We start from the raw sequence: 9583 nt of genomic DNA on the forward strand, positions 1-9583 counted from the left end.
AAGAAAGTTTTCAACTGACGTGAGACATAGGTGGAATTCAACATATTTAATGTTGAAGGCAGCACTCCTGTATTCACAGCTTATCACGACATACGTAAATAGTAAGAACGATCAAATTTTAATTCTTCGATCCTGATTGGCAGATTGCTGAGTATTTTTTTAAATTTTTAGAAGTTTTTTACAATGCTACTGAATTACTTTCTGGAGTTTATTATCCTACTGCACATTTAGCATTACATCAACTATTTAATATTTCAAAAACTTTTTGGAAATATAGTTAACTTAATGGAAAATAAATTTAAAAGTTATTGGTCAGGTTGTCCTATGTTATATGCATTGGCAACCATTTTAGATCCTAGGTGCGGAGTAGATGGAACTGAATCATTGATGACTGCTACCGCAGAGAATTTAAAAATAGATATGCAACTAAGTATTACTGACGCTAAGAAAATGTTAGAAAAAGTTTTTAGTTTGTATGAAGCAAAATATAGCACAGGTAAAAAAGAAGGATCGTCCTCAACACAAGCGTCTACGGAACTAGTCAAATATTTTGAAGCAAATTTTATAATCGATGACGACAAACTAGACATCTTACAGTGGTGGAAGAGCAAGACAGATCGTTTTCCAACACTGTCCATAATAGCTCGTGACATTCTGACAACTCCAGTGTCAACGGTAGCATCGGAGCAAGCTTTTAGCGCAAGCAACCAAATTCTTGACGAGAAGAGAAGCAGAATGTATCCAGATATCTTGGAGGGACTAATGTGTGTTAAAGACTGGGAAGATGCTAGAAGACGAAAACAACAATACACAGATGATTCGATGCAAGAATATTTTTCTAACTTTGAAATAACAGAATCTTCTGGAAGCACTTAGGTTTGTAATTTACTATTCCTAGCTACTGCACTCTTTTTTCCTTCGCTAAGGTTTTGTCCCGATCTCCCCACGGGTTTTACTTAGCAAGGTTTTTAACGAGGCAGTCATTTACGTGTACTCCTATTACGTCAATTCAATAAAATCACATCTTTTGGGGCATTTGATATTTTTTTTAATTAAATTAAAAAAAACAAGGGCCTGGGCCTAGGCCCGGCCCTGGCCCTTATGGACTAGGGCCAGGGCCTGGATCGGGCCTGAGTTTTTCTTCTCAGGCCCGGCCCAGGCCCGTGATGGGCCTGGGGTCAAGCGTGCCGTGCCGGCCCGGCACGGCACGTTTGACAACTCTAGGCACTAGGACATAAAGTGGTCGAAGTTGTATTTGTTCTTGCGGGTGAGTCTTAACCTTGTCAGATCTAGCGAGCTCTGGTCAGATTTTGCCATATTCATTAGTTCTCAAAATGCTCAACCCGTGGCCAAGACTAGAGAATTGGGTCGACTTCATCTCAATCACTAGTTGAGACTTGACAACTGATTGACTGGTCGTTTGAGTTCGACGACTTCATGAGCCATCGGAAGGAATAGTGTGATAGTCATCAACCCATTGAGGTAAGAAGTTCAAGAAAGAGTAAAATGTGTAGTCTCACTGAGAATGGTTATAAGTGATGACTTATAAGCAGTGGCGGAGGCAGAAAATTTGTTCAGTAAGGGCGTAAATTAAACTAAAACGACATTATTATTATTTTAATCAAGTTTAATTAAAATTTTGAAGTACTTTATGGTTCAAAAAATTATGAATTAATATAATATTATGGTTTATTTTTAGCTTAGTTGGTATTTTTAATTTGAAATATATGTATATTAAAATTCAAAAGTTAAAATTTAGTGGTGTAATTGAAATTTTTCTAAAAACTCAAGTGTAAATGTTGTAAATTAAAAATTTTAGTGAGAGCAAAATAAGAAGAATACTGCAAAAAAAAAATAGAGTTATAATATAAAGGAGTTAATTGATTCAGTGGGAGCATACAGCTCTGTCACTATTTATAAAGAATGAAATCACCTCTCAATGGTATTTAAACTTTTTGGAGTAAAGCTCAAAAATAAATATGTGCAAATTCAACCTTAAAACAAACAATATCTTATTAAGTATAGGTATGAGTCGTTACAAATACCAACTTTACAATCAGTTAGAGGATGAACTACCATATCAAGACGATGAGAAGATTAGTGGTCAAGTCTCAACAATTAAATTGACCTCCTATCAGCTGTGGTTGAGCCCTCATCAATTATTGCAGTTCCTATGATGGCTAGAGTTTTGATTTCGTATAGCTAGCTTTTGTTTTCTAATTAATTCGAAGATCGTCAGTGACGAGGTCAAAAATTTTGGTCAGAAAGACTTGAGCTAAATGAAAATTTTATATTAAATGAATAGTCTAATAAATACTAAAAATCTCAGTTTCAAACTAATTCAAGTAGTAATATGTGATATTTTTTTATTTGGATTTTTATATTTGAAATTATAATAAATAAAAAAATAAAATAAGAAGGTATAATTAAAGACAAAAATTAAAAGTGTAAATTGAAAAATATTTAATATTTACATAAAATTTCAAATTATTTTTAAAAAATTGGGGGCCAAAATAAGAAAAAATGGGGAGAACATTAAAACTTATAGAAATATTAAATGGTGTTACTTAGATTGAAGGCACTTTGAAATTATTAAAAAAAAAAATTAGAGGGTTACACAAGAAAAACTAAGGACTAGAACTATAAACATGAAAAAAGGAATAATGGGATTGGGAGACCATAGGGTCAGGAGGAGCTTGAGCCCCCTCTGGGCATAAGCTCCCTTCGTTCCTCATGACAGTAGGGGTATTTTTTTAACTATTGAAAAATTCATCTATTAAAAAGTTATTTCAGCAATACACACACACACACACACACACACACACATATATATATATATATATATCTGTGTATGTATATAAGAGATTTTATTTCTTTAAGTATTACACTATCAAAAAACAATTAGGGTGAAAGAAAAAAATAGGCCAAGACTTGAGATGAATTAAAATTAATAGGCCAATAGTTTATATAAGTTAATAAATATGCCAAATTATTATTTTCGCCCATAACTTGTCTGATTATGAGCCATAACTTGACAAGTTATTGTCCATAACTTATCTGGTTATGAACCATAACTTGACAAGTTTGTCCATAACTTATCTGGTTATTAACCATAATTTGACAAGTTATGGCCTATTAATTTCTATAACTAAAAAATGGCCTATATATTTTCTTAAACTTTTCATATTGGCCTATTTCCTACTATTTCCCAAAAAATTATTCCTTCAATTACCAATTTATAATTATACACACGTAGAATTAGATGCGTATGTGTACGTCATGGAAAATCTTTTTTTTTTTCGTTATGAAGAAAACATCCTATAAACTCTGTGCTCAAAGTGAGAATATGTTTAATTTGAGAAATAATTATTTTTTTTCTTTCCAAATGGTTGTTCCTTTTTAAGATCGTTTATGGGTTAGCATCGTTTGTGGATTTAGTTAATTTGTTATCCCATGCTTGACCCTTTTTTATTTTTAACAGCGTTTTTTAGGGAATAATAGCGTATTCATTTATTGAAAAACTTCTGAAAAGAAAAGAGAGCAACAAAGTTTGTGAGGTTTAACTTTAAGTATTTGCAGGCAACATGCATGCATATATTATAGCTAATTCTTTGGTAGGCATTTTATTTTGGTGGTGTTGAAGGTAATTCATGAGAATTAGATCACTGTGTAGAATTGTATGAAAAATGTTGGAGTTTTGTGATTTCGTACTTTTCTTTGGATTGTCTTTTGTGATTTCTTAACCATGTCTCATGAGCCCTAATATTCCCATTTTTTCACTAGAGTTCCAGGCGGGCTTCTTCATTGCACCCAATATACCCTGTTTTGTGCACAGGATAGGAACACATTGGATAGCATAATTTTAGGGCAATGAATTAGAATGTATGGGAAAGGATAGGATTAGATTTTAGTTTAATCCAATCCCATATTTGGTGTTATGTTATTAGGATAAGAAAATTTTTGTAAAAGTTTTTAAAATTTAGGATCAAATTGTAATTTTTCAAAATTTTAGAGGTAAAATATAATTTTCATATAAAAATTGCAATTCGACCTTAAATTTTATAAAAATTTACAAATAGGTCCCTTGTGTTTTTCACAATGTGCTTTAGTTAAAAGTTATCTCATGCTTCGGTAGGAGATAGAAACATCCCCTTTAAGGGAATTTGCTAATGAGCTGGACAAAAGTTTATGTAATTCAGTCCTTTATAATTCGCTAAACACAGTATTAAAATTTAATCTTATCCAGTTCTTTCTAATCTTGAGCAGCCTGAAGGGATGGTCTTATGAATGTTGGTTTTCGTCTATCTTTAAACAATTGTTTGAAAATATTTTCTTTGGCAAAAATTAGTTGACCGACATCCTCACAAAAATTTAAGAATCATCTCAAGTCTTATAAATTTGACACCCAGACCACATAACTTTTTTCGTCTGCCCTTATAATATTGTTCGTATCATCGTCTAACACTTAGTTTGCTTTTGTATAATATTCAGTAAATATAGTCCAACACATGTAATATTAGGTGTTATATTTGTTAAAGTGAATATTACATACACATACAAACAATGTTAAACGGGTATACGAAAAAATTTACATTTTTCAAACTGTACGACCATTGAGCTTAAGACTTTGCTTAGAATTTTATATTTATGAATAGTTTTATTGAAATACGTTTGTCTAAAATGCCTTTATAATAACATTTTTTTTATAAGATACCTCACGTTTAAGTATTTTTCTCTTAATACTCTATATCTATGAACACTTCTTTTAACTATCCCAATAAAGTATTTTTCCTTAAATATATTCCTATTTGCCCTATTTAGCGATCTTTTCTATAATTTTTTCCTATTGAATTTTTTTTTTTCAAATATGTTCCTGTTTAAGTTTTTTTATTTTTTTATTCTTTTGAATACTATTTTCTCATATACATAATTGTTTAAATAATTTACTTTCTAGCTCGCCCCATTAAAATCTTTTCCCTTTTCTTCTAATAAAATGTGTGCGATTTTTTTTCCTGAACTAAACCCTTAAAATAATTGGATATATAAAAAAAAATTTGAAGAAATTTAGATCCATGTATTCAAAAACAAAAATAAATTGAATATGTTCATACATAATAGATGCTTCTAATTATAAAGTAGTTTGAAAAAAAGGACAAAAGGATTGGTATACCGCCGAATAGTATGACAAAAGACTCAATATTTGAAATAAGATAGCATTGTTGAAAGAAGATGAGCAAATTAATGTAACAAATTATTGAGATATTCATACGCAAGTGGATATTGAAGTTTGACTCAAATACAGACATTGAAAATAGTTTTTAGAAACCTTCAAAAAATATATATATTTTTTGAAAATGTTTGAGGACCGACCATTCGTTATCTTGTCAATTTCTGAATAATTTGGAAGGCCTGATAGACAACCGAAAGAAACGAAATTAGCTACCAAAGTCAAAGACAAAATGTGTATATATCCAGCATTTTGTTTTTGTAATATTACAATTATGTATACGTAGATAATCTCGTATCTTTGTGTATTGATCAATTTCTTTTTTAAGTAGAATAAAAAATACATGAAATTGGCAGCGAAGAAACTTGGTTATAAAATAATAATAATTATGCTATCATTGTGTGATTATTGATATTATTATCATCAAATATAGTAGATAGCACACATTATCAGCTAAATTAAGAGATTAAAAAATAAAGAATATTTTATCTGTCAGAAAAAAAAGAAGAATAAAAAGATAGTAAAACATTATATATAAACAAACAAGGGCAACCATCTAAAAATGTATATAAAAAAATTTATCACTTGATTAAATCTATCTAACTACAGATTTATCGCTTAATTTGGTTCCTTCTAACTAAACCATTTTCATCCAAAAGTTTAGAAGCAATATTAAAACACTAGATTTGCATGAGGAAACTCTCTTTCTTGGTGCGACCCTCTTGTAGGATCAATAAAAAGACGAAACAAACCTCGTTCTTGGTCAATGCAAGGTGACTCATTGGCGCCAACCTCAAACTGAATCTGCGTATAAGATCCCATCTCATAAGTCCGAGACTCACACAGAGCTACTTCACATCATCGGTTGATATGACGTTGGTACATCTAGAAAAATGCTAGTATTATTTTTTCTGTCACTCTCTTTATCACAATCTGCCTTCACTGTTTGATACATGAATTTCATTAACATGATATATTATTATTTAAACAGAAAATGAGATAGTGAAATTCACGTGTTTTAATAGAATTCACATATAAAACAGTGAATACAGAAAATAACAAAAAAAGTGACAGGTTTGATGCTAGCATTTCTCTCTATACATTTTAATGATTGTAAATGAAATGGTTTATGGTTCCAATTTTAAACTACTCCTTAAGCATTTGGATGTAAATGAAATGCACCATTTTGATAATATAATGGCACTATGGTCTTTTCATAATCTAATTGCGGTTTGCAAGAAGGGTAGCATTAAAACTAAAAGTTCAAATGTGAAGAATGTAGTATCATTTCTAGAAACACATGATTAATTTTTACTACAATGTGAACAGGACCCTAGTAACTACAACATAGGGACAACTTTTAGCTATTTTTTAATTTTTGGTTTTGTTTAATCGAATTTGCAATAGAATTATCAAGTAATTATTGTCTCCCGATGTCAAAGTGTGGGTAAAGTTCGGTAGAGATATTTTTTCGGCCACGAGTAAAGCAAAAATTTATACTAAAATAACAGTGAAATTAACTGGTGGAGATAGGATTTTGTTTTAAACAGACACAAACTAAAAATGTTAAAAATATTAAAACGCTAACAAAATCAACTCCTAACACTATTGATTTTTTTTTTCTTTTAACATACTATTAACTAGCTGGAAGTATGTTATGCACATGTTTATTAATTAGTTTATTGAACTTTTTTGATATGTGAATTTAAAATTTTGAAGAACTTAAGTTTTTTCTTGTTTAAATTCATTATTCTTTTAAGAGTTTAGTTTGGTAAAAAGAATATATTTAAGTAAAATAGATTGAAATGCGTATGAAAAAATAGTAGTTGAGAGTGCCGTAAGAAAAAATTGTTTAAGTACGGAAGGACTCATTTGAACGGAATAAAAAGTTACTTTAACAAGTGCAAATTAGAGAAAATGTTTTTATGAGAAAATAGTAATTGAGAGGGAAAAATCCTTATTAGGGATACATTTGACAAAAATTATGTTAATGGATCATATACACTTTTTTATGAGACTAACTTTTAATATAATAAAAATTATATGAAAAGTATTTTAAAATGGACCAATTTAAAATAAAAAAAGTTTTAAATAGTAAATTAGGAAAAAAAATTCAATTAGATACATGTAAAAGTATAAGATTTAAGAAAAACAGAATAAAAGCACAATAGAAAAGAAAGTACTATTGAGATTGGATTTTGTAAAGATATATTTGAAATTTTTTCTTATAAAGTTGACATATATGACAAAAATTTAAAAAATTATATATGAAAAATCAAATATCAAAAATTCAGGAGGGGCATATGCCCCTGGGCCCACCTCCTCGCTGATTATTATAATAAAACTATAATCATCATCATCATCATCATCGTTCATTTACTTTTCGAAATGAATTAAGCTGGCAATAGCGTTTGCCTCACTTTTTAAAGTTAAAATTTTACAAGATCATTAACTTTTATAGTGCAGTTGGTTTTTGCTTTATTTGGGAATTCAGTTTGAAATAGTAGTACACTTAAAAAGCAAATAATTCCAGTATAGTCGCAACATATAGAAAGAAATTTTGTAAAAAAGACATGTATTTAAAAAATATAAAATTTAGGAGATTTTGTATAAATGTAATTAGAAATTTTATTGAGGATATTAAAAGAAAAGTATTAATTTTAAAAATAGTCTCAAACTTTACACCAAATCTCCCTTTGATTCCTGACAAATTAAAACGTCCAAGACGCGATCTTTTTGCATATTGGTATGATAAAGACAAGCTTAGTTCTTTTGTTAGCTGATTGTTAAAAAATAAAGAAAAACAACGCATGAATATATCTGAGTCGTGGTGAGTAATTAGATCATTGAAATGTATCGTAAATGCTTTTGGATTCCTACGAGACGCTATAACATATTAAACCAGAAATTTTTTTTTTTTTTTGAAAAATAAACCAAAATTTTTTTACCGAGAACAAAATATAAACATCATACAAAATTCTTTTTTAATCATTTTATTTTATCAATTTCTCTCTCTACCTCTCCCCTTTTATACATCCCTCGAACATTATATTTGGTAAATTATTTGTCTCTAGTTCTATCTCCCTGTCGTTTGTCTTTACTTCATTTTTAGTCAACGTCGACATATGCAATTAATTGTTAAAGTCGTGGTTTAAGATTAGCACGCTTCAGGGTTTCAGCCATATAGCAAATAATAATATTAATAATAATAATAATAATAATAATAATAATAATAATAATAATGGATGTTGGTATAATAGCTCCTTAATAGAATGTTTAACCGATCCATTCTGGATCGACCGAATTGGTACAAAAGTTGTCACATAGGGTGATTATAGTGTTTTCAAAATCAGTAAACTTTATGTGAATCATATTAGTATCAATATGTTTTGGGAATTGATATGCACATAGTATAAATGCAGTTTAGTTTATAATCATATGCATGTATTGTGAGTAGACTGTTAGCGTTATTTATGCATAATTAAGCCGTTATTTTTCCATTTCAAAATTAATACACTACATATGACCTAATTGACTTAATTAAATTGTGGTTATATGAAGTTAAAACGTAACATTGAATAACTATTGCTATTTATTATTCTCCTTTATGTTACTATTAATTATTAATCTAAAAAATTACTTCAGTGAAATATCATGATATGGTTCATGATAGTTAGAGGAGCTGGATAGCTTTATTATTTTGAGAAACTCGTTTAAATCATGTTTTTTTGCTTTTAATTTTAATTTAATTTGTGTTTCCCTTTAACAATATACTTATAATTGTTATTATTATTATTATTATTATTGTCATAATAATTATATGTAATTATTATTACTATTGTCATTATTATTGTTATGACAAAAGAACATGGAGACATTTCCAACTAAAAACAACCAAAAGGTAGGGTCTGAGTGAGGAGGGGGAAAAAAAAAAGGGACAAGTAGAGAGTTTCTATGCCTACCCTACCAGTAAATGCATTTATGTTAAACATTGCACAGAAATCAGAACTAAAGAGCATTTTTCAGATAAAAGTAGTTTTTCAAAAATATAAATTATATTCTCAAAGATTTTAAAACGAAGACTTTTGTGGCGGATCATAGTACGAGTAGTATTGAACATTTCTAGCATTAAAATCATAAAATAAACGAACGATCTACAAATGATATTAAGGAACAAATATATATAAGTTTTATTGATCAACAATAATTGATGTATCATAGAACAATCAAGAACATTTGTTTAGCTTCTATCATCAAAGGAACCCTTGTCCAGAAAAAAAAAAAAAAAAAAAATTTCAAACAATAAAAAAGACTTTATCAACAATAAAAACCAAAAAAAAAAAAAAAAACATTGTC

This window comes from Morus notabilis, unplaced genomic scaffold (genome assembly GCF_000414095.1).
Source record: "Morus notabilis unplaced genomic scaffold, ASM41409v2 Scaffold206, whole genome shotgun sequence".
NCBI classification, from domain to species: domain Eukaryota; kingdom Viridiplantae; phylum Streptophyta; class Magnoliopsida; order Rosales; family Moraceae; genus Morus; species Morus notabilis.